Here is a 26,035-nt window from a genome sequence, read left to right as displayed (position 1 = left end):
TCAGTGGTGAAGATAAGCATTAAGGTATCCTTTGTTATTATTGTTACTGCTGGTTTTATTGCTATTTCTACTATTATTATTATTATTATTATTATTGTTGCTCATGTGTCTAGGTAAGCATGAAGAATTCCCAGAAAATAATTCCCACCTAAACCCCTTTGGAACCAAAATAAATTAGGTACTTAGATACTGAAGAGGATTAAAAATACCTGCACCTAACATCAATCATCTGAACACCGTTAGAAATCTAGGCTGAAGTGAAGGGAGAGAACAAAATATGCCATTTGCATGTTAAGCAGGCTGAGAAATGCTCGTAAACCTGAAGTTTTTATAATCAAAGAGATGCTTTGGGAATTTGAATGGATTTTTTTTTTCCCTTTCCTTTTTCTTCTCTCCCAGCAGAAAAGGGCAGTAGCACCACGAAATTTGTAGTGCAAAATATATTTTTAAAAGCCCAACCACACGAGTGGCTTTGACAGCAATTTGTCTCAATCAGTGGCGCTGGGAATTATTGCTATCAGGAGAAGGAAGGGGCTGCTGTGCCCACACTGTTTGCTCCAAAGCAGGACTAGAGCCACCCCATTTTGGTGTTAGTGATTTCATCATTGGCAGAAATACACAGCCCTGCACTCTGGTCATGTCATTTTAAAAAGCTCTCAGTTCACCTTTAGAAATAAGCACCCAGGATTGTCTGAAATTATATATTTCCACTCTCCGTGCTATTTAAACTCCGCTGGGCTCTGAGGCCGTGCTTCATGTCCTGGCTTCCTCTCGACTCAATTATTGTAATTCATTATTAAATTGTTATTTGTTTTCATTCTTTATGCTGTCTGCTGCTTGACCAAGCTCAGCAGCTAGATTTGTAATATGGAGAGCTCTGTTCCATTACACTGCAGCCTCCCCACAGCATTGTTTTGTTGGCACGTTCAGCAGCACATTGATTTGGATATTTAATTCTTTGCACACTATAAATTCATTCTAATCTTGCAGTGCTTTAAGCACTTCCTGGGATTAGTATTTTTCCTAATCTGAACTGCAACCCAAGTAGAAAGTTTTAAAATTCTTGCAGTGTTTGCAACCAAAACACGGAGCCCAAATGCTGTTGAGCTTTCAGGTTCGTTCCAAGCCCAAAATGGGCTCTGGATCTAGAATTTGCCAAGTCCACCTTGCTTTCATCAGCCAGTGCTCTCTAGCCAGATGGAAGTTTACTTATTGCTAGAGTAAGCAAGGAATTCTGCTCACCCAGTGTCTTTGGGTGCTGTTTCAGCTCCTGGAGACTTCAAAGCCCCTCTGGTTTTGGGAGGCCGGGCTGAGATGTGCAAGTCACGCTCCCTGCTCCCAGTGCCCCCTGCTATCAGAGCTCTCATTAACAGGGACAGAAGTGGCTCCTGCCTGCAGAGCACAGTCCAGCCTCCACCTTATCTCCAAGCATGTTCACACTTGCCTCTGCCCCAGACTCAATAGGACCTGCACTCTAAACAGTCTTGCACTGACAAAGGCAGGACTTGATGGTGCTGCAGACCTTTATTCTCGAATTCTTTTGCTTGCTTCTTCTGTCTTCCCTCTCCTTACCCCTTTCATGGTGAAGCGAATTCCCTTTCCTCGCTGTTGTCTCCTGTTTCTGCTACTTCCTATTTTTTCTTCTCCTAAACTACAGTTTCCCTTGCTCTCCCAGCTGATTTCCTTTCAGCTGTTCTTTCTGCCCCATCAATTCCTTTTCTTTTTTAGCTTTTCCTTTCTCCATTTTTATCACCCTTTTAAAACTTTCATTTTTCTTGTCTTCTGTCTGTAGTTTCAAAAATTGTTCTCACTTTCTCTGTCTTTTCTCTTTCCCCAGTCTCTCTCCCCGAAGTCCTTTCATTGGACTGTCCCTTGAATCCCATTCTTTCCCTTTCTTACCACATTTTCACAAATGTATGTCTCATTTCTAGCTGAGATAAGCATTTGTCCCCAGGAAATGCCCCTGCCTGGGCTTGTCCCAATGTCCCTTTGTTTTCTGCAGCTTTTGTCATTCTCAGTGCACCTGTGTGCCTGGAGAAGCCATTCAGCAATAAACAGAGGGCAGGCAATTCATCAAAGTTCTGTCCATGAATGTGCTACCAACGTGCTTTCCTTCTTTATCCATCAGGCCTCCAAAGTCTCCCCTGGCACGGGGAAGTGGCTGGACTAACAGGCAGGGAGAATTTCTTCCTCTGGAGGACACTGACAGGAAACTTCAGAACCTGGGAATTGCCTGAGCCTTCCCTGCTGCTTGCAGTTAACAGGAAAATATGGAGGCATCAGGTAAATTTAATTATTCTTCCACGATTCTTCTGAATTCTGAATTGCAAAAGTGAACTGTCTGTCTGCAGCTACAGCAAACTGTACGGGTTTGATTTGTGCTCGTCCACAAGGATGGCTGCAGAAGCAATCCTCTTTTTTGTTTTCCTTTCCACAAGGAGACCATGATCCTGCAAAATTTGCATCGCTTTCCTTTGTGAGAGCTGCTATAGGTGAGAAGTTTCCAAACTCTGCTTATCCAATGCCCAAAGATTTGCTGCTCTCCCTCCACGTGTAGAGAGCTGTGATACCTTTTGGGCCCTGCACGTGCACAGGATTTAAGAGTCAGTATTCTTGGTACTTCCTCTGCAAGCCTTATGGGGAAAAAAATCACATTTATTTAAAGGCATTTCACATTTCTGTTTCTGCAGCGAGCGTAGCAGAGGGAGTTTAAAGCCTAGTGACTAAAAAAAATAAATCTGTGTTACAGGTGTTGGGGGGCAATGTTTTGTCCCATTTTTCTGTTCCAACTTCGGAAAAGAGTTGGTAATCTTTTAAGTGCACTCAGGAGACTATGGCTTTTGTGCAGACATCTGCAAAGTGATTGAATTTTACCAATTGTGCAGGCACTCAGACACTTGTTAGACAATATTGCCAGAGCTATTTGGAAAGGAGTTGGAGAAAAAAGAAATTCTGCATGTGTGAAGGGGTTTCTTGTAGCCTGTTTTGGGGAAGAAATTTTTCAGCCAGTGTGGGGGGGAAAAATCTCCTAAAATACATTTGGTATTGCATTCTCACAGTCCTTTGGCCGAGACCTGCTCAGCCTTTGGCTTTGTTTGGCGTTGTTACCTGTTGCACACCTTTCTGCAGGGCTGCTTTAGCAGGTTTCAGTCAGTGCCATGTGTGTGACCCTGCCCCTCCTGCCCGTCATGCACGCTCCGTGCCTGATCTGCAGAGGTAAAAAACAGCTGCAGCTCCCTGTAAACTGCAATGTGAGCTTCAAGTGGCTCCTTTGCAAGAGGCTCTGGGGTCAGCCACAGGCTGCAAGGATGTCTGTTAGCAGCATGGCTGTCCCAGGGATCGGGACTGGGAAAGCAGCGGGACGAGCGCCTTCCTGGCATTCCCAGAACGACACGCTGGGCATTCCTTCTCAAAGCTGCAAAAAATTAACATGCAGGGCATTTATTGAGGATTCCAGCAGCACGTCGTGAGCTTAGGTGCGGTGTGAACACGTAAGTGCTGCCTGCTGGTGCCGACACACCGTCCCTCTGAGGCTGGAACGTGATCTTTGTGATCGCTCCGAAGGCGGCAGCCCCGCTGGGCAAACTTTCAGAGGTGGGCAGAAATGTGTGTTTGCACATCAAAGCAGGCAATTTATTTCACAAACACCAAGGTGTCCAGCTATCCGTTTTGCTTATGCAAATATGAATTGTCACAAGCACAACAGCTGTGCCTTCCCCGCAATTATTTCCATAAGGTAGCGGATTGTGAAGCGAAGGAGACGCGCCTGTGATGCTGCTCGGGGAGCGTTGCTGGGGGATGGCTTGCACAAGACAAGAAGGGCACAGATAGTCCAGTGGCGCTCAGGCTCACTCATTTGGAGTGCTGCAAAACTGCCATTGTGAAATCTGCATCTGGGGACAGTTTTGTGACAAAGGTCAGCAACTGGACCGAGGGTGAAGACTGGACCCCCGGGCCGTGCCACGTCCATGTCAATTTGGGGTGTGATGAGAAGACATCTGTGGGGCTCCGTTGGGCCTTTTGGACACGGACCCGCGTTTCTTAGGGTTTGCACGGGGCTCGGCGGGGCACCCGGGGGTTGGACGCGAGCGTGTGTACCCCGAGCTCCCCGGGGAGCCTCCCCGGCCGGAGCCCAGGGCAGACCCCGATCCCGCGCATCCTTCGGAACTCCGTTTCACGGCACCGTCCGCCGCGTCGCGGGCCCGGCGGGCGCTCCGCCGCGGGCGGGCACGGCCCGGCGGTGCCCCGGGCCCGGTGCGGCGGTGCAGCGGCGGTGCCCCCGCCGGGCCCCCTCCCGCGGGCTCCCCTATGAGGTCAGCGCGGCGCGGAGGCCCCGCCCGCGGCCCCGCCCGCCCGCCCGCGGCCGCAGGGGGCGGCGGGCCGCGCTCCGCCCCGCGGCCGCCCCGCTCCCGCGTTCATTTCATTCCTCCCCTCATTCCGCGCATTCCTCGCATCGCTGGCGCCGCGCAGCCCGGCCGGGAGCCCGGCCCGCCCCGCCGCCGGCCGGGCAGCAACTCATCCTCCGAGGGCTCCGTCCGCCGGCCCGCGGCAACCTACGGCCGCGGTATAAATAGCCGGGCGGCGGATTAAAAATAGGCGCGGGGCCATAAATAGCCGGGGCGGCCCGGGGGCGGCGGGCGAAGTTTTGCCGTCGGAGCGCGGCGCGCTGGCGGTGCGCGGAGGGGGCCGCGGCGCGGAGGTAAGCGGGGCCGCGGGCGCGCACGCCGCCGGCGCTTTGTGCGGCGGGGCGGGGGGCCCGGCCGGCCGGGGCGGCCCGGGGGGGGCCGGCGCCCCCGCAGGTGCCGGGGCGGGCGGGCCGGGGGCCGCGGCGGGGGCAGAAGTTGCTCGCCGCGGAGTTGTGGCGCTGCGGGGCCGCGGCCGGAGCTGCAACAGGCGCTGCCGCCCGCCCCGCTCCGCTGCGCTCCCCCGCTCGCTCTCCCCGGCCTGAGTCACCGCCCGGCACCGGGCGCGCTCGCACGCCGCTCGCACTCGCTCTCTCACTCTCTCTCTCTCACACACGCACACGGGCTCTCCCCCTCGCACACGCGCGCACCGATCCTTGGCATTTTTCACATATTTTGTTGGTCGTTGTTTTTTTTTTTCCCCCGCGGGGAAGCACGCAAGCCGGGAGCAGCCCCGGGCTGGGCGCGGAGCTCGCAGCGCTCAGCAGCCATCCCCGGGCCGCCCGGCCTGGCGCGGAGCTCCGCTCGCCGCGCTGCCCCCGCTCCTGCCTCCCTCCCCTCGCTTGTTTTCCTCTAAAAGATGAAAGAAGGAATGTCCTTTTTCGCTGCTGCTTCTCCTTCTCCAGAGCTGCTGCCGCTGCTGCTGCTGCCGCCGCCGCTGCTGGTTAATTGCACATTCAAGTGGAAAATTTTCGGGAGTCAGCAGAAACATTGTATCCAAAAAAGACAAAGTCGCAGTTACAGCAACACCGAGGAGATTGTCCCTGGAAAACTTCCTTTCGGTAGGAGCCGCAAGGTTTTTTGGTGGTTTTTTTGGGGTTTTTTTGTTTTTTTTTTCATTTCTCGGCGAGGTTTTGAAGAGCTCCATCGCACAGCTGTCCCCGGCGCTGGTGCGGAGGGCCGGTGGCAGCCTTTGTTCGCAGAGGAGCGCTTTCAAAGGAAGTACACTTCCAAGGGGGAGGGAAAACTTATACAGTGCGCCTTTTGTACCCAAATTAAAACAAAGCGGCCCCCTCCGCACAACCAAACAAAAACAGCCAGGCGAAATAAAGCGAGACGAGGGGGGAAATATCTCTGTTTTCTCCAAGCCGAAAAGTTCGCGCTCCTGCCTCTGTTGAGCACGGTCGTAGTCGTGATTTTTCTCCTCTCGAAATCTGTTTTAAGTTGAACGGTGTTACCAGTATAAAAATATTTATGAAACAATGAAATACCAGCCACCCACGTTTCTCAGGAGAGTTGTTAACTTATTAGTAACAAGTGCCTGCTTTGATACGAAGAAATGAAAAGTGACCTCCAGAAGTGCTGGAAAGTTAGGGAGCAGCTCTGCCCTGTGCTCTCTGAATGTAAATGGCTCCCAGGATTTTTTTTAACTGCTCCTTTCTCGGCAAGAAAGGGCAAGAAACATCAGACTGTGCTGGTGTTTTCTGACTTAAAATAGCGTATATAAGAAATATAAGCCGAAATGGCAGAGCCTCAGGGAGAAAAAGTACATATGCAGCTGTATTCCTGTCTTAGCAGGGGCATATTTGCTTTCTCTTCGTGCTGATAAATAAAGTTTGGAAGTGCAATCTTGCAGGGTAGCGGTTTTACAGAGCTGGGTGAGGGCTGAGTTGGGAGCTGTGTGGATAACATGCCTGGCTGCATGCTCAGTTATTCTGCAGCACATCTAATATGGAAATCTCTGTGGGAATGCCTCTAACAGGAAAATTCATGTAAATAACTATGTGCTACCTGCAATTGAATATGAAAACAAAAATGATTATAATTACATTAGGACTTAATTTAAAATTATGTAGGGTTCTTCTTACAACCCTAGATTGGGAATGTGTGTCTAATGTATAATGTATTCTACCTCTATAAATAGTTGGGGAATACCATTGCAGAATATTAGATTGTACTGATGGTAAGATGGTGCTGTTAAAAATGACACAGACCTGGATATTAAATTACTTCTAGGGGTGGGAGGGAAACTTGCATGTTTGTATGTGAACATTTGTATTTTTATATACACACATAAACACACACACACACTTTATTTGGAAACGGAAACACACGAAGTAATACAGTAGATGTTCTTGAAACACAAAAGATTTTCTATTTGGATCACGTTCTGAAGTTACAAGTTTTTAAAATTCACTTTTTGAAATGATTTTCACAAAGGGTAAACATTTATTTTTTCACTTTTGTGGGAAAACACATCTTTCCACACTGCACTTGTGTTTAATTAGGTCATAGTGTTCCCTATACCAGTAGGGATAATTCTGCATTTTTTTTTTTTGCTCCGGGTTTTTATCAGCTGACCAAGCAGAAATTTTGGATGCAGAGGATTTCTTTCAATATTTCTTCTTGGCAATCTAGAAATACCTTTGGGAAGTTCTTTATCGCTGAACACGGTCGGTGTGTTTTGAGCATCCATCCAGCTTGCCCTGCTTTGGTGAAGGAAATATTATTGGCCTTTTCAGCCAGGAGAGTGGAACAGCAGCTCTTGAGGTTCAGATGGTGGTTTTATATTCTCCACAGTTTCTTAGTCGCTGCTGAGTGGGGGGCACTGAAGCCAAGGAAAAATGTAGATTTGACAGGAGTCTTAGTAAAGACAGAGCGCGCTTAAAGGAGTTTTAATTAAACAGCCAGGAAAGAGCAGCAGAAACTTAATTACGAAGTAGCCCCGGCTGTGAGTGCCCAGCTGAGCAATGATAGCGTGTGGGGATGTGTGTAGAGTGTTTGGTGTCACTTGGAACCAGTGGGCTTTGTTGTTGTTGCTGCTGGTGGATGCTGCAGTGGTTTTGGATATTGTTAAAGTGGTTTCTGGGCTTTGTTTGCCCATGCCTGAAAAAGTTAAGTTCAGTTGAGTCACATGCTGAGGAAAAAAACCCATTTCTTCCTTCTTTCTGTTTAAGCTGCCTTTGTGATAATGTCGTAAGCAAACTTTCAAGGTACGGTACCGGCAATACAGGAATAAAAACTTTGGGAGCTCTAGAGAAATACTGTCATCTTTCATCTTTTTGTACAAAAAGGCGAAAGGTAAAAACATGAGTTGTGTATTATGATGCAGCTGTCAGTTTTCAGTCTGCAAAGTAGGATGGTTACACTGCTGGAAGAATTTTACCAGAAGTAATCTCATTTTATTAGGAGGTGCCTAAGACTGTTCCCAAAACATGGAGATTTACAGCACAGTTCTGGATGTGTGTGTCTGGGAGAAGGTTACCTTCAAACCTGTATGGGCACTCGGTTTCTTACTGGGTACCCACCATACATATACATATATGTATATATATGTGTGTGTGTGTGTGTGTGTGTGCACATCACTCATGCTAGCTGGTATTTCTTCATGTCAATAATGTTAACCCTGTACCCCCCTGGAGATGGTTGAAAAGCTGTCTTTCTGTAGTGATTCCATTTATTTAAGAAGAAAGTATTGGCTGGATCCAGTCCTTGCTCAGGTTAAAGTGACCAGGATGACTCATAGGAATAAACATTTGCTGGATCAAATACTAAGATATTTACAGCCTATGCTTTGTGTCCGTGGTTAGTGAGATGTTTGATGCCTAAAGAAGGACATCTTTGATTTAAAGAATATTGATTTGACACACATACTTTTTCAAATTTCTGCTCGGGGCTTATGTTCTGCTTAGCTTGTAATCGGCCTAAGACTGGAAGGCAAATTTCTATTAACAGCTGATCATTCATTCCATTTGGGCTCTTATTCACAGCCTGTGCAAATATGAGGCCAGGGCTGACTTCTTAGAAATCTGGTCTAAATTCAGGATAATTCCATCAACTTCATACGGCCTGTTGCTGGATTCCATTGGCTGTAACGAGGGTGCAAATTGGGCTCTTTAAAAATGATTTTGGAGCCCCCAGCTCGTCAGAGGGACCTTCCTTTCCATGAGAGAAATCATCCTTTTTCCCGGGACCTGAGGTTTGATTTCTGTTGCGCTTTGCCATGAATGCTTGCCGCGAGCAGGGATGTTTTATATTCCCAAGCTGCAGTCCTTCACTGTTAAAGAGTTACTTGAATCTCAACTAAATTGTAGAACTTTCAGGAGGTGGATCATCTCCTTGCAAGCGAGGGCTGTTAGGAGTTTTGTGGCAGTTTGTGCAGGTGCTGTATAATTCAAATTGCATGATATACGAACAGATGAATGGCATTATTAATTGTACAGCCAGCTGACTCTAAGCTGTGCTGAAGACACGGTCTTAGGAAAAAAATCTCTGCAATAAATTCCCACTTCATGACCATGTCTTGCTCTCCGTTCTTGGACAAAACTCCTTTTGACTTTTGCAAGTGGAACAAGGATGGAATAATATTTCCTGGAATAATTTTGTGTTTGGTTTTAATGATTGCTCATTTCCAAAACAGAAGAGAGTGAAAAGTTGCTGACTTAAGTCCTTTGAGGCAGCAACTTCAAATCTGCCCCTCAGATCTGTCACATAAAATTCTGCTAAGTGTTTTCCAGTTTAACACAACCAACCTCTCGTTTATGTGATCCCACTGCAGTCGCTGTGAGTTTCACCTTGTCGTTGGAAAAGCCAAAATTTCTGTCTGTGTCCATGCAGATCCAGCAGCTTTTGTACTGGATCAGGTTATTGATATTCAACCAGAATTACATTAATTTCCAAAATACATGGATTGCAAGTCAAAACCTGGCTCCTGACAAGGTGCTGGAGTTATTCTGCCCAGGAGGTTCTCAGAGTAGCCCAGCACACTCCAGGCCCTGGTTGCTGGGGTGGGTTTTGGTGCGGGCTCCGGGACCGATGGAAACCCGCGGGTGTGGGAAGGGTTTGTGGCTGCTCGCCCGGCTGGCGCAGGGCTCTGACCCCATTTCCTGCTCCCTCCAGCCTGTGCCTGGCCTGTCAGAGGCAGCCTGCCTTAGTTTGGCTCCTGTCCAGTCCGAGGTATCACCTACAACTTTTGGTTCTTTGTCTCCCGCCCGTTGTTTACTGGGACGGCGTGATTGTTCCCTGCATCCTGCCGGGGCTCCAGCTCTGCTGAGGCTTTCCCTAAACTTTGGGGTCAGAGCCCGTCTGGGTGGCTGCAGGAGCACACCAGCACAGAATCCAAGTGTATTTGCTGGCAGGTCAGGAGGTAGAACGTGAAATCTCCGTGTGTGGGGAGGGGGAAGGGAGGAAAGTTTGGGATTATGTGTAAAACTATTAAAATGCTATTGACTGGGAATCTAAAACAATGACGAGTGCTGTTGTTTTTACAGATACATGAACTGAAAACTGCTGCTAATGATGGGAAATGTTAATTATGTGAGAACATATTGAACTTATATTCTCTGGCATGAACTTTTTTAAATGCATCAACTGTGCTGCCTTTTATGCGCACAGCTTTCTAATTATCATAATTCAGTACAGCTCTGGCTTTTGGAAGGAGTTCAAGTGCAATCTCAACTTAACATGAAAGGAGTTGTTTTTTTTTTTAACTGAGAATGTTCAAGAACAATTTGAAAAGATAATCTAAAAATGCTACATACTTAGCTGGGTATAAGTCAGAAAATAAATATGTTCCCATAACTGCCTATCAAAGCAGAACAGATTATTAGAACAGAAAGTTATCTATTTTTCTCATTATGTCTTTCACACTCCTACAGAACACAGCTAAAGGCACATTTTCATAATTGAATATCATAGACAGACCTACCAAATATTGATTGACAGTAGTTTTTAGTTTGTCAATTTTTGTAATGGTTGAGTAGATCGCTGTGTTATGAAAAGATTATTTCTCCTCAAATAGTAAGATTTATTTTTTTAAATAAAGCAGGAAGACGACTTTCATGATACTTTTGGTATTAATGTGTTTCTGTAACATATTCAAGTCCCCCTGAATATGTTACTGGTCAGTTTTGCTTGTCTTTGTGGAACTTGAGGGGGTTGTAAATATCAGGTTTTTCTAAAGCACTCAGAAGTGGTTTGGGTTTTATTTTTTGTTGTTAGTTTTGTTTTGGTTGTGTTGGTTTGCTTGGTTTTTTTTTTTTTTTTTTTTTTTTTGAGAAGGAAAAGTAAATTTCATGTAACTTGCACTTTAATTGTCCTTTCAGAGTTTTTTTGAATGTGATCAAATTGCTGGTTTCCACATCACACACTCCCCTCCATTTTTTGGGCTTTTCCGTTACTACAGTGCACGCTACATTTCTGAAATGCAAAGAAAGCCCCAGTGAAACGAAATGACTTCATTTGAGCTGGCACTTAAGAGTAGAATTCACTTCCATAGTGCTGAAATAAAAGAAGCCAAGTGTTTTAAATAGCCACTCCCCTAGGCCAGAGTGTTTTTAGAAAAGCTCATTGTCTAGATTCGAGCTGTAGCAGTATGCCTGCCTCTGTTAAATCTCCTGATCCAGACAGCTCGATTTCTAAAGTCGACATCTGGTTTACTCTTTGTTCACCTGTTTAAAAAAAAAAATGCAAATAGGCGAGTGTGCCATTGCCCTAGAGCTCTGCAAAAAAAAAAAAAAAAAAAATGCTGTTGACAGTTTGTCAAATAGTGCTTCCAGTCTAAGACTGCAGTGGCCCATTGTTATGCCAGCAACAGGCAACAGAAGTTGTGGCACCATATGGCCAGTATATGCTTCAGATAAGCTATCTGTTAATTTAGCTTATCAGTGGTGGTTTGATATGCTTCGTGTTCGAATCGCCAACCAGCACGGCCTTGGGTGCTTTTGGTGCCAAATTATTCCTTAACATTATAGACATCACAATTATCCCCTCGGTGGAATCTCTCGCCGCTCATTCACCTCATGGTGCTGAGAACAGCAATGCTTATTTTTGGAATTAGTTGGCATGGTTTGTTTGGTTGTGTTTTGTTGTTTTGTTGTTTTTTTTTTTTTCCTTTTTTTTTTTCTTTTTACATGGTTGTCTTTCTGTCCGGGAGATTTTAATTCAGGAATGTCATTTTGGTTTTGAGGGGAGAAAATGTCAGAGCAGACTTTGGAAGAAAAGGTAAATTCATAGAGGTTTAGGGGATTAAATCTTCTGTTATGTGTGTTTCAATTAAAACAAATATGGTGATCTGGGACAATGGTTTATGGGAAAAAGGAAATTTTATTCACAATCTATCACCAATATCAGTGCATACTTTTTTTTTTTTTGTCCTAAAAGTAGTTTACAGCTTAAAATAAAGAAGCAAAACTCTGTAAATAATTTCCACATCCCTGGTTTTACCCTCATTATTTAAAAAAAAACCCCACAAAACCTTTAAAAACTGTCATGTCCCTATATCTGCTCTCAGCTGATCTTTGAAGATTTTTTTTTTCCACGATCAACTGAAAGACAAGAAGTCTGGAAGAGTCACTGGGAGTTCCTTCATCTTCCCCCAGCCCTGCCTTTCTTTGGGAGTAATTATTTGGTGGCAGGAGAAGTTTCCAGCCCTGAATACAGCCTTCCATTCAGCGCCCCAGTGGTGTCCTTGGGGCTGCTGTGCCTGGGCTGCTCTCTGACCTTGCAGCACATTCCCGTCTCCTGCCCCGCAGGCTGCTCCTTGCAGGGCACCACAGCTGTCCTGGCTGCCTGGACCCTCCTCTGTCCTTGGGAAAGGAGAAGGACCCTCCTCTCTTCTTGGTTAAGCTCTCCTGCCCTTGGATCCCCGTGATTTTTTTGTTTCTCTCCTCCTGCAGCCCGGGTGCTCCTTGCCCGTGTGCTGTGCTGCTGCTCAGGGACACGGTGTCACCGTGGGGTCCCTCTCCTGCTGCTCTGGGTATGGAACAGGAAGGGCCACTTGTGCTTGCCATGCCTTTCATGGCCAGGTCCTTAATGACCAAGAAAAGGACTTGGTTGCTCTCTGAAAGAAATTCGCAATCATCCTCTGAATCTGTTTGCTGGCACCACTCTTTTTTAGCAAAGAGAAGTAAATTTTTCTCCATTTGAAGCAGAGAAGTGCGAACAGTTTGGGCAGCGGCCGCTCTTGACCGTCTCACTGAAGCCCACCCGGGTGACCTGCCTGGGAGGAGGCAGGAGGTGCCACAGCACCCAGGGGTGGGCAGTGAAATGGGAGTGATGCTCCCATCCTGCTGCTTTCCTCAGCTGATCCTGGCACCTGCAAAAGGCTCCTGCCCTTGGCTTGGCATCTGAGGCTGCTGGAGAGCTTCTGGTTTCTCTGCAGGGACAAGACATCTGTGTGTGTCTCTCCACTCTGAGCTGTTTTTGGGGGTTGCCCCCAAGTTTGAAATCGGTTTTGAATTCAGGTGTAGAGTTGAGGTCCGTGGTGGGGCTGGTGCAGTCTGGTGGCAGCAGTGTTTTTTGGCCCTTTGCAGGTTAGAGCTGGGATCTCATCCTGGTGTGAGCAGGGGCAAGGTGAGCAAAGAGCCTGGGAAAGGAGGGCTGTTGAGCCTTTCGGCTCTCTGAGGCGTGTGTGCATCTTCCCTGGGGGTTATTTCTCAGTGCCTGACTGTCAGGGGCAATTTTCAGTTCACTGGTGTGTCTAGTCAACACCCAGAATGGCTATGGCTGTCTTTGGAGCGCTGGCTCCCTTAAAAGATAACAAATCTATGTTTGTTTGGCACCCTAGGACACATCTTTCTGGGGGTTATTGTGATTAAACTCCAGAGCCTGTGAAGTTTTAGTTCATTTGGTGTCTCCTCAACTTGGCTTTACCGGTGTTCCATTGGTTTTGGCCACTGCTTTGTGATAGGAGATGCACAGCTCCAAATAATGTGCATTTTGCTCGTTAGATTGACTTATGCACAGGGATTTCTTGCTCTGCTTCTTGGCATATTTACTGTATGCTTTATTTACTGAGCAGCTGTAGATAAGCAGCTGAAGGGGCACATTTGGAAGACAGTTCTAAATATGCAGCTTCCTATACAGATTCACTTTAGCCTCTAGCGTTGGTAATAATTTTTTGCTGGTGAAACAGTGACCCATAAATAACTTTATCATCCAAAATCTCTAAAAACAGTATGAACAAGTCCAAAGGGTAGTAGAATTATGATAGTTCTTGGTTGCTTGGAAAATCAGCTAATATTCTGGCTTCTGAGATTTTGGAAACAAATTAAAGAACCCTTTTTTAGGTAGCAGGCTGCTTTTAATGGTTCTTCTGTATTAAGGAGAGTACAGTATTGTAGGTTATTTATTTCTGGGCATGCAGTACAGGGTGAAGAGCCTGCAATTCAGCTTGCAATGCCTCTGTGCCCTGAGGTAAACTCTATTTCACAAAGGGAATTTTGATTATGGTCTACTGCTCTGTAGCATAGTGGAGGCTTCAAGAGGCAAGTGGTAAATGCTACCAAAGAAAAGCTGGATTGGAGCCACTGACGTCATCTAAGTAAATCTGCTGTAGGACTATAGCCATAAAATGACTGCCAGCCACCCAGCGCACTTTGGCCTTTTCTTGTCAAGTGTTTTAACTGCTGCTTTTTTCTTTGCTTTCCTTTTTTTATTTTCCCCTGAGCAAGATGCATTTTGTTTTTTTATTTTGGGGATTTTTTTCCCCCCCCTTTGCTGGTTGTGCACGGGGGTGAAGCACAGAAATGCCAACGTCCCCAGCACGCTGCACCGAGGGCGAGCGTGGCTGCAGCAGCTTGCAGTTCAGAAATTAAAAAGTAAACCAGTACTTTTCCATACATGAGCCTGGCAGAATTCAGCTTCCATCACCAGCTATTTTTTAGGTGCAAGAGCCTGGCAGTTCAAGTTACAGCATACTGATGAGATTTGTGTTGTGGGCAAAAAGGGTTTGGATGCTCTGGAGGAGCTCGGTGCATGAAAACGGCTGGGCTTGAATTCTGAATTAGCACAGAATGCAGGGGGTGTGTGTGAGAGCACTCAAAATCCAGCCTTAGTCATTGCTTTGGGAGTGACCTCGGCAGTTTCAGTGGCTCCTGGAACAAAACTTCCCCGGCTGTGTGTTGCAGCCAGACTCTGGTGGTGCTTTGTGTGCCCCGCTGAAGGCACCAGGTGCATCAACAATGGCAGCTCTGGGACTCATGGATGAGGGTGTAGCAGTCATACCTGTACCTGAGGGTGTCTCTAAAAATGCATTGATATCCCAGCTGCTCTCCACTTGGATTTCAGCTCTGTCAGGACTGCAATGAAAGTACCCAAGGTTCTGACAGTGGATTTTTAATTCAATTGTCAACATTCTCTTAAAATTAATTTCCAGGATGTTTAACACACCATTTTTAAAAACAGAGTTCACTGTAAAACACATTAATAATTATTAGCTCATTTGTCCCATGACAATATTTTTTTGCTTGATTGATGTACTTTTTTTTTTTTTTACTTTTAATTTTAAAATAAAAACTAAGCATCACTGTTTTTGAAGTTTGAGTCTCATGATCAGAAATATATTAAAACCAGTATCTTATCCATGAATCATTAGATGAGTCAGTTCCTGAAACCACTACAAGCCTCCCAGTTCTTGGCTTGGGCTGAAAGCAGGAAATCCAGGCTTCAATAACTTCCTTTCCCAGTCCTGGCTATGGCAGCCTTCGTGGTTAGTATATGCTGCTTTTGTAAGCAATAGGAAGATGTATGTCTGAGGAACAAAGGCACTCGAGTCAATTTGCTGAAACTGTTTATAATTTGTGGTCTTGATTTGAATGTCAGGATGCACTGGCATATACTGTGTGCTGTGCTGCAGTACATTTTCCAGCAGTCATATTCAGCATGTGAAATAAAGGGAACGCATTATGGGACAATTCTTGGATAAAACCCATCTAATCAGTTTTCCAGAAAACAGGAAGATATTTTCGGGGAATCATCCAGCTCCTGAAGACTAATGGGAGTGAGAACTGAGCACATAGGAGTGAATTTAAATTGTTTATTTAGCAGTTACTTTGTTTTATGCTTGTGCAACAAGCTATTTTTATTCTGTTTCAGCGCTCCAAAAGCGCTTGAAAAAAACCCAGCCCCAACTTGGAACCTATAAAATAAAAACACATGATTAGTTTTCAGTCTCTCTTTTTTTTTTTTTTGGGGGGGAAAATGTTTGCCTCCTCATAATCAAGGACACATTGATTGTCTCTGTGTCAGTGGGGCATTGTTGGCTGCAGAATCTCTCCTTTGAACTTGGAGTGCCTGTGTGCTCTGACATCTGTGCAAGGGGATGAGCTATTTACCTTCTGGAGCTAATGGGGCCGGATTCAGGCTTGGTACAACGTTGGTCTTAATGTGTTTACACCTGGAAGGTGTTCAACCCTTTCTGCTTTTCTTAAATATTATGCAAGATAGTTTGGTATCTTGTACTTATTGTTTGGTTAATTTAACCCGAGTTAATTAGCAGCACATAAAGGCCAAACCCACCTTCTTTAATTGTTCTTTTTATTCTTCCCTCCCAAATATCATTTGTTTTTAACAAACCAGTGAGAATAAGAGTACTGAGAGCAACAGATTAGTAGGTACAACATTAAAAAAAGAAGGTCTGCTTTTGACAGGGTTAGTTAAACTGTATATGCAGAATTGGTTAAAAACAAATGCAGAGCTCTTCTTTTAGGCAGGGATTTTTGGCATGACAGTGAGCATCCAGGCAAGCAGCTTTGTTGGATTTGAGGGATCAGGATCTCTCTCAGAACATTTAAAGGGATGCTGGTGGCGCAGGGAGCGTTTGAAGAAATCACAGCCAGCGTTAGCTGCTCCACGATTGCAGCTCTTTGCTGCAGGGAGTTTAGAGGGGTGGTGATCTCCAAGTGCCTCCTGCTCTGCTCTGAGGGCAGGGTTTGCTGTGGGGCTGAGGAGGGAGGGCAGCCCCACCTGGACCTGCAGAGAGGTGAGCCCTGCACAGCAGCCTTGGCACGCTGGAGCTGCGGGACACAGGAGGCTCTGGGGGCCAAGCTCCTCTGGAAGAGGCTTCATCCCTGCAGGAGGCTCCTGGGGAGACAGGCACCGTTCCTTCCCTGCCCTGGGCTGGTTCAAGGGGTGCTGGAGCCCCAGCTGTTGGTGCCCAGGCTCCCTCAGGTGTGTCCCCTGTGCCACGGAGGCAGATGCTGGTGCTCCAGGGATTGCAGCGCCGGGCATCACACGGCCCGTTGTGGGTTTAGCTTGCTGCATGGTAATTAACTCCTTGTAATAACAATAATTATAATAATTAACTTACTACAATAACAAGGATGTTCTTCCCGCTGCTCCTGCTGGCTGATTTTGGGGACAGAAATCTCCCTTCTTTCCTGTTTTCTGTTTGAGGGAAGCTGTAAGCGCTTGAGCAGTGGAGAACAGCAGTGGCTTTTCACAGCATCAAAGCAAACAGGATTGTTCGTGTTTGTGATCATAAGAAGTGCAATTTTCTGTTAATTAATGTTAAACAGCAGATTGTTTAACACAGGGAAGAAGAACAAAGGGAGAAACCTTCAAGTGGAATAAACACCTAAAGTTTAGAATCAGGTTATAGTTGTGCTTGATTTAATTTTTTTCCCCTTGCAAAGAAATGTAAATGATTTAATATTGCTTTTCTAGTTGAACAGTCCTGAATTTGGGAATTGTAATGCATGAGATCTGGAGATACATTTTGATCAAGTTCATACACTTGAAATGTGTCTGAACTGAACATCTCTGTGCTGCCATCGATCAGAGAGATGTCCTGTTGCTCTAATGTGGATTTTGGTTTTGGATTAGAGGCCTGGGGCTTTGAATTGCTCGCTGTCTGTAGACCAAGTCATCAGTGGCTAGTGATTGATTCATTAATTAAAATCAATTTAAATGGATTTGTAAGCCTCATGTAACAGATTATCTTATTAGCAGCATGAGAAAGGCGCTGTGATCTGCAAGGAATCTGTCGCTTTAGACAAAATATAGCATGATTTTATGGGAGAATTTAATGAATTGCTGTTGCTGTAAGTGATCTATGCAAATGGAAGAGCCTTGCTTAAATCCTACATTAAACAGACTCTTCCTGTTGAACATACTTTATTTTTTTAAACCTCCTCTGAAATACTTGACTGTAATTGTGTGTGTGTGTGTTTCTGTACATATTCATGGTCACAATGAAGTATTCTCAAGTTCCTGATATATTCTGATCTTGCAGATGTTTGTTTTTTTTTTTCCTGTAACATCTCCCTTGCCTCATTGAAAAATATCCACAAGGAGAAAAATGATTTTCTAAATTGCTGGGAACAAAAGGCCAGAAAGAACATGTAATACTGTTTAATCCATGCTCTGCCTGCTCAGCAGTGCTGTCTGGAGGAGACACTTTGGACAGCTGCAGGGGCCAGGCGGGCAGAGGGGACTTCTGGCAGAAGTGAAAGTGTTGAAGAGGTGGCAACAAAAGCTTTCCTGCCTGGGAGAGGGGAGGCTTGTCTGTCGTCTTTGCATTCATTTTGTAACTTCTTTTTGACATCAGGCTGTACAGCAAGTCATTGCAGGCACCTCTGTGTGTATTGATATGCTCTGTGATCAGGCCTCGAGGATATCTGAGCCAAGGAGTCACCAAAATCACTGGGAATTTTGGATTTGGTTTCAAACAGAGCAGGGTTGTTGCCTCTGAACCATGGACCTGCCCACAGCTTTTCAGTAATCTCAATGCCATGTGTGCTTCATTCTGGTCTGCAAGCCAGACTCCTTCGGGAAAGGAGATTTTTATTTGTGGGAGCTAAGTTGCAGCATCACTTTACACCTTCCCTCCTTAGCTTGTGCTTTCTGAGCGTTTGTGATTAGGGAGCAAAGTGAATTAAATTGTGAGATCACTTTTCCATTACAATGAAGCTAGTTCCACTTCATTTCCTCTGCTGTATTGAAGAGATGGAAGAATCTATGATATCAACTGAAAAATTTTAATGAACTTCTTAGGGAAAAAAAAAAAAAAAGCCCCTCACAACAAAATCTCAACCATCAGAGAGCCCTGAATTGCCTTGCAGAAATCATCCATTCCACGTGTAGGTGATCCTTCCAAGCAAAGCCCTGTTGGTGAGCTTTGTTTGCTAGGTCACCTTACTGTCCTTGGCCACAGAGACTACAGATCTTTAACCAAAAAAAGACTGGATTGACATGGTAAAGCCAGCTGTAACTGCATTTGGTGAAATGAAAGGCACTGCCCGGGATGTGAGGGGTTTGTTGTGGCAGGAAGCATTTCCCATTGCCTGTGGAAAATCAAACAAAGCATTTGGGAGGTGCAAATTCAGCAAGGTCCCACACTCCCATTGAAGTACTGCATGAGGTCTTGGCAGTGGCCTCCAAGTTATCTCTTGGTACTCCCTGGGCTTTGGCTTTAGGGGATGGGTGCTTTGCTGTGCCCTGCTGCCCGTCAGTCACTCCAGTAGGAAATTTGGATAATGCCCTGGAAGTGCTTGGTACTCCCTGGGCTTTGGCTTTAGGGGATGGGTGCTTTGCTGTGCACTGCTGCCTGTCAGTCACTCCAGTAGGAAATTTGGAAAACACCCTGGAAGTGCACAGGGACAGTGCCAGCCCTGAAAGCAGCAGCTGTTGCCCACGTACACCTCTGACAGAGCCTGCACCATCCCTTGCCCTGCCTGAGCCTGCAGCAGGTGCAGATGTGTGAGTGTTTGTGGCCGGGTCACTCCAGCCTGGGAACTTGGAAGGCATTGCTGGAATTCTGGGCGTGACGAGTTAGTTCATGCTGGACGCAGCCCTTGAAACCAGGGAGAAAGTCTTCTTGCCCTGACTTCCATCAGGGCTTACATTAGCATGCCAGTTTGAAATTAGAGCAGTCATGCAACAGTTATTTATTTTGTGAGCCCTTTGGTTTCGAAGGGAGCAAGGAGCTTTGAAGAAATGTGCTGAGCTGCAGCATTTTCTCAGAAGAGAGCAAGGCAGATGTGCTGCCCTGGGCTGGGATGGAGTTCCTGCTCTGTATCGTGGGCTGTGTTTTGGGTCTGTCAGCCGGGGCTAAGCCCCAGCAAGGTGGCATGGGCAGGATGTAGCCCCCCAAAGCAGCAAAGTGGCAGAGAGGTAACTCCAGGGGACAGCCCTGGGCCTAGCACCGAGTCAGGTGTGCCAGTGAAGTCCTTTCCTTCCTCTGCTTCGCCTCAAACATCCAATCCCTCCCTTGTAGAGCCACAGTTTCAATTAATTGGCTTTCTTCCACTGAATCTCTACCATAGAGTTCTGGCTAACAGGAAGAGGACATTGGTGAGTAGCAGCTTTTAAATAGCATACTGCATAACCCTGCCATTATGGCTTGGGGAGATATTTTCCATTCTGCTTTTGTCTATAACGTGAATCTTGGTAACATTTGTCTTGTGTTAAGGCTGCAAGTTTTTTTGGGTTTTTTTGTGTACGTATGTTGTAAACCTCGTGAAATGTTTTTTATTCTGCGAATTATAAATAGTTCAGTTGGCTCAAGCGTCCCTTTTGTAAGCACATGATTTTTTTGGTAATAAGACATAGTTCTGTGGCAGTGTTGTATGACTGCAATTGAGTTGTACAGTAATAAAATTTCCATGGTGTTCTGTGAAGGTCAGTGGTATGCAATTAATTGCTGGACCCATGACAGGTGCTGAGTAGGAAATGTTGCTGTCCTAGACACTAAATATAATAATTAATCTCAGGGGTTAGCATTAAAAGCGTGGAAGAGACATGATTCTCATTAACATGGAATTTGTGCTGATATTTGTTTTAACAATTCAATTTGTAACTTCCATACTGGAGGGAAGTGTCTGTTCTGAAGCTTGGAAGATGGGAGCCAAATTGAGAGGACTGTGTAGTGAAATTATTGCGGAATTTTTTGGTGCATGGTGAGCCAGTCTTAGCCGTGACAGTTTCTAATTATCAGTATATTCAGAGGAGAGATCTGTGTGCCTTTGAAGGCTTCCAGAGGGAGATCCTGACCCTCTGTGCCTGAAGGAAGGTGGGTGAGCATTAGGAGATGCAGTAGGGATTCATTCAGGTGAGGATTTGAACATCTCAGACTCTTGAGTGGCCAGGTGATTTCTGGATGTTTTACACTGTAGCTGCCCTTTGCCAGCCTAGTGGAAATATCACTGGGCAAAGAAGGGGGAATGCTTTGCTGGGTAAGGAAAAATGTATATTTGAAAACTGCCTCTGCAAATCCTTTGGTCTTTCAGGCTGAGCAAAGTATTTTCTGTTTTACTCTAGACTGTTTAGGAAAACGACATGAAACAGTCAAAATGCTAATGTTTGTTTTGCCTTTAATGTATTTATTTATTTTACAAGCAGTGCTGTGAATGCAGCCTGCCAGATCCCATTGTATTGAGTTCTGCTGCCATGCCACGAGGCTCACAGGGGAACTGGAGAGCATTTAAAATAAACCGTGGTGCCTTGCAGCGCGCGAAGCTCTCGTGGCACGCGTGTCGGGGTGTGATGCAAACAAGGCGCGATTGCCACGAGCACAGACTGCGTGTGCTGCTGGAACGGGCCACGCTGAGCACGGAATGTCACAACTGTGAAGGCTGGGTGAGAGCTTGGCTCCAGAGGAGTCAGAGTCAGAAATGCACGGAGGCTCCCGCGCTTGCGTTTCCACCTTCGTTCTTTTGTATGAGGCTCGACTCGCTGCAAACAGAGTAAAAAAATGGAGGGAAAATCCAGTCTGTTCCACATCTCTCCCCAGTTTTAATTAAGTAGGCTCACTTGAACTCACAGCCCTCTTCAGACAAACTGCAAAAGGTGGTTGCTCTTGTTTCTCTGGTTTTAGATGTGCACATTTTATGGCAGGATCGGTTGGTAGTAATATAAAAAGGCCAGCTTGCCTTGGCTTAGTCCATCTTTGGGAGAGCCTTGACTTGGAAATTGGAGAATGGTTCCCTGTGGAATGCTGCTGCTGTTGAAGGCACTGAGATGGGTTGTGAGTCCCCCTGGCTGAGTGCTGTGGGAAATAGTGAATTAATGTTTCAGCAGAGGATGTTCATAGATACTTCAGTGTAAGGAAAACTTTTAAAGTGATGCTTTAGAGGATTTACCATTTCCCTTGTGGGAAAAGCTTCAGTGAATAAAATTGCTGTAGATTCAAAATAAATAGAAAGCTGTAAATAGCTTGTAGCATCTATCTATATATTCCTGTCTATCTATCTAATATACCAATTTTCACCAACCCTTAAAATGAATGGATTAGAGCTCTTCTAATCTGGTGATTTGAACATGCCTGGAGAGTTGTTTTACTGCCTCTGGGAAGGAAGGTGATCATGTGATTAAGGCCCAAGTCAGGGAGCAGAGATTTGCATTTGGTTTCTGGGGCAGAGTTGAGAGAGGAAGCTGGGAGAAGCGATCCCAGCTCATATTACTGGTGGGGAAAAATCAGAGAAAAATCCATCCTGATGCTTCGAGGGGGCAAGTCAATATTTGCAAAAGTTGTCTCACAGACCCGTGTGGAGAGTGTCAGTGTAAGTGATTGTCTCCAAGACAGATTTCCCTGCTTCTTTACTTTACCCAATTTTCCATAATTGGCTTGGAGTGGTGAGATCGAATGTAATTAAGTCTCATAATTAATTAATATGAGAAAGCCTACACAAAAGCAGAATAAGTTTTTGGGATTCCATGATTTGTTCCCTTCTGTGAAATTGGAGTAATAATACCTTGTTACTTAATGCTCTAAGCAATAATTGGCTAAGTTATAAAGTGCTTTATTATGGAAATGCATGTGAAGAACCATTTTTAAGTGCAGAAAGGACTGCATTGGTCTCAGTCCTTGCAGACAAGCTGATTCTCCTCTGAAATAACACACTGACACTGGTGTGTCCCAGGACCAGAAAATATATCATGTCCATATTTAAGGCTGCTCAAAGATTGACCACAGCTTTTTTGAAGTTTTTTTTTTTCCTGAGACCTTTTTAAAATTTTTTTGCCCTCTTTAATTAAAATAGTTGCTTAAAAATCCTTAGTTGGAGGTGTGATTTAGATTTCTCACTACCCTAAGTCACCAAACAGGCCGAACAATCATCCCTATAATCCAGGACATAAAATCCCAGAGACTGTTTTATGATGAACTGCTAAAAGACTGCTTTCATCCTATGCAGTGGCTCCAGACCCATGAGAAGAAGGCACTTTACAGAGCCCTGGATCCCTTCTGAGGATGACCCACACTGACAACTTTTTTCTTTTGTTTTGTGGTGGTAGAAACTCCGTGTATGGAGTGCAGGTGTGGGAATTCACCCCACTGGCCAGGCTCTGAGTGGGAGCCAAGGGCTGCTTGCAGCAGTCTGTCCAGCAGCCTGCATGCAGCCAGAGCCACTTGTGCTGCCTGTCTGGCAGACAGGTGGACAAAGGGAGGAGCAAGAAAATCAGCTGCCCAGGTGGGGTTGGGGAAGCCAGAGAGAGGTCAAGGGGTCTGTGCAGACTGGGGTGGTTCTTGGACTGGGGATGGGCCATCAAAAAGCTCCTTCTGGTTGCTCCCTGAAAAGGCACAAAAAGCCGTGGAACGTGGCCAGGACAGGCAGAGCTGGGGGTTTCAGTGAAGCTGCAGGTGATGTGGTCACTGAGCCAGGAGAAGGCAAGCTGTCCATAGCCATGCCCACTGTGATCAGCTCCTGGGCTTTGCTGTTCCAGCTGTGCCAAACCAAAGAAGTGCGGGGGGCTCCAGAGAAGGATAAACTTTCGGTGATTCTCCTTCCAATTGCACAGCAAAGGGGTTTGTGCCTGGCATGAGGCCGAGCCTTCTGCACAGGGAGGGGTACCTGGGGAAGGGAGCTTGCTTCCAGCAGCCCCTGTGGTCCTGGAGGAGTTCCCTGAGGATCCCTCGTGGCCCTGGTCAGTGCTGGGGCTCTGCAGCTCCCCGGTGGGAGTCGCCCTGCAGTTACCCTCCACAGGAGTGTCTGTCCTGGGGTGGTCCGTGTGCCTCTGGCTGACCTCGAGGGGAGCCTCCAGAGTGGCTGTGGGCAGCATAGGAAGGGCCCTTTGGGATGTGCCTCCAGTGGGTGCAGCACGGCTGAATTGTGAGCGGTATGAGTGCAAGTTTGGGAAATGCATCGTCTTGTTCGATGCAGTCTGGCAGAGAAGTGCGTGGTTCTCTTTTATTGTTAGCTACATCCTTTTCCTGTGAGAGCTTAGGAGAATGTTTTCATAGTTAGCATGTTTCCTCTCTTCCCCTGCAGTTCATCTGCCAATCTGACCCTCCCAAGGAAAGTAAGCTGGCTCTGATTGTCAGGCAGATGAAGGGAAGAGAGCAGGGAAATGTGCAGCCCAGCCCTTGCTGTGGGCCGGGCTCTGGCGGGGTGTGCTGCAGAAGGTGAGAGTCAAAGGCCATCTGTGTATGGGCCCAGCGCTGTAACAGACGTCAGATAAATACACTGTCCCTTTTGTAAACTCGGGGAGAGACTTCAGAGCGGGCTGTTGTTCAGAATGGAGCGGCAGCAGCTGCTGCATAGCTCCATCTGCAAGTGAATTGCCAGACTCCGTGCGCCTCTCGCTGTGCCCCCCCATAAAACTGCCCCGAGAAAAAGTCAGATTTATCTCAAAAGTGGCAGCCTTGGCAGGGTGCCCCGGTAACTTTTTGCCAAGCAAACCTAAAGTGAAACTGTCTCACCCTGGCTGCGCTTGGTTTGGGTTCACCTGGCCTCCTTTTGAGAGAGGCTGGAGGAAAGGAGGGGTAGGGACAGAGCATTACACAGTTCTTTTAGATTTCCCTGGCACATTTCCACTACCCCACATGAAAGTGCTTTTTAAAATCACAGCGAAGCTTGAAATATATTTAATAATTAAATTAAGATTGTTCCTATTCAGTTTTGGCTTTGCTGAGTTGAATGCAGGAGTCAAATAACTACTGCAGACAGAAGAAAAACAAATGCTTGGCACTTTTCCCTACAAGGCTGAAAGTGAGTCAGTATCTAAGAAGGCTTCTCAATGGAAAATGAGAAAATAATCTTAATAAAAAATTCAAATTATTCAGATGAGCTGCTTGTAAATTATGCTCATAAATACAGTAGTTGCCACAATGAGAAACTTCTCTAACGTTTTTGGCAGACATTAACTTGAAAGTAAAGACCGAGAGATAATTATTATTACTATTATTATTATTACTACTGCTGCTGTCATTTGGGTTTGTGCTGCATTAGCATTAAGAGGCCCAAATGAGCATCCAAAATCCACTGTTCCAGAGTCTGCTCTGCTGCAAAGAGATATTCCCAGCTCGGGAGAACTTTGTTTTTAAGGACAAGGATTAGGATCCAGATAGGGTCTCAAGGCAAAGCAATTTAGGAGTCTTGCTCAAAGCCCCACAGGAACTTGTGGCCAAATCAGGGTTTAATCCTGATCTGCTCAATTCCAGCCCAGCCTCCTCACCAAAAGCTGCATCCCTGCTGTAAGCCTTTCAAATTCCTTAACAGGATGAGGCTTTACATTGCTGCAACATCAGGACAAGGTATTGACATCTTCTTAGGAAGGTTACACCAGATTCCAATTAAATAGATCTTCAGGAGGAAGTCCTGTGACGCCAGGACACTTCATGATTTTTTTTTCCCTCTCTTTTCCTTCCCCCCTCCCTTTTTTTTTTTTTTTTTGAGAAAAATACCTAACATCCACCAATTTACTTTTATTTTTTTTTCCTGAGAGTCTGCACCTCCCGCTCACGACTTGTCACACGCCGTGGAGTATGGAAGTGCAGCATCCAGAACCAAAAGAGGAAATGTGCTGACTTTGGCAGATGACCAAAATGACCTCATTTCTTTGCTATTGGAAGTTTGTGCGCTTTTCTGGCAGGCAGCACAGTTAAAAATATGATTGCCTGGCTCCTAGCATGTCTTCATTGAAGAAAATGCTTGCCAGATACTTCAATGCTTGACCCAAACCCCTCCTGGTAGCAGAATGTACCTGACAGGCAAGGGCAGCTGGGCAGCCTGCTCAGAGGGAGCAGGGGTGGCACTTGGAGGGCTGAGGGAATGGGATGAGCTTCCCTTGCTCTGTGGGTGAGCTCTGGTGCCTTTGGGGCTCTGCAGGCGCTTGGGGAAAATGGGAATTATTCAGAGTTGTAACTGAGGAGTCAGCCGAAAATGAAGTCTTCTCCTATGTCAAAAAAAATCTGAAAGTGGTTAATTATTCCAGGAAGAGAAAGTAATAAAAATCTGCATGGAAAAATAGCTCTTTAGATCTGAATGGTGATTATGTGATTGTATCAGAGGCACAGACGCATGTGTACATCACAGTCCCCTAGAAATATGTAATCTTCCCTGAAGAACCTGACTGCAAATCACAGAAATCTTCTTTTACTACTTTCCACCCCTCCTGAAAATGTCTTGGGTGTGTCCTGTGCATCAGAAGGGGATGAGATTGCTGTTTGAAGGTTCGGCCTTGGAGAATGCAAGGGCCACTGAAACAGTTTGGCAAAGGAGTTGAGCAACAGCAAATGGCCTATTTCCTTTCACCAGGTTAGTTGTGTAAGAGCTTTCTTCTGCCCAGTACGACTGATTCTCTTTTTTTGACTTATTTTGTGAGGATTCAGCTTTTGGCAGCTCACTTAACTATTTTGGAGACTGAAAACAAAGTGACAAAAGCAAACCTGCTGCAAACCTGCAGATGTATTGATG

The 26,035-nt window shown here is 45.9% G+C and overlaps 1 protein-coding gene across 1 annotated transcript in view; it reads left to right on the top strand.

Annotated features, from left to right (window-relative positions):
- Window positions 1–4,630: 4,630 nt before the first annotated feature.
- TEAD1 (TEA domain transcription factor 1) overlaps window positions 4,631–26,035 on the top strand; it is a 151,545-nt gene continuing 130,140 nt past the window's right edge. The window contains exon 1 of the mRNA XM_084208615.1: window positions 4,631–4,699. The gene's annotated coding sequence lies outside the window, so the exon portion shown is untranslated. The remainder of the gene's footprint in view (window positions 4,700–26,035) is intronic.

The sequence above is a fragment of the Fringilla coelebs genome (genome assembly GCF_963513975.1).
Source record: "Fringilla coelebs genome assembly, chromosome: 6".
NCBI classification, from domain to species: Eukaryota; Metazoa; Chordata; class Aves; order Passeriformes; family Fringillidae; genus Fringilla; species Fringilla coelebs.
The sequence above is the reverse complement of the archived record's forward strand: the minus strand, read 5'-3'. Positions and strand labels throughout refer to the sequence as shown.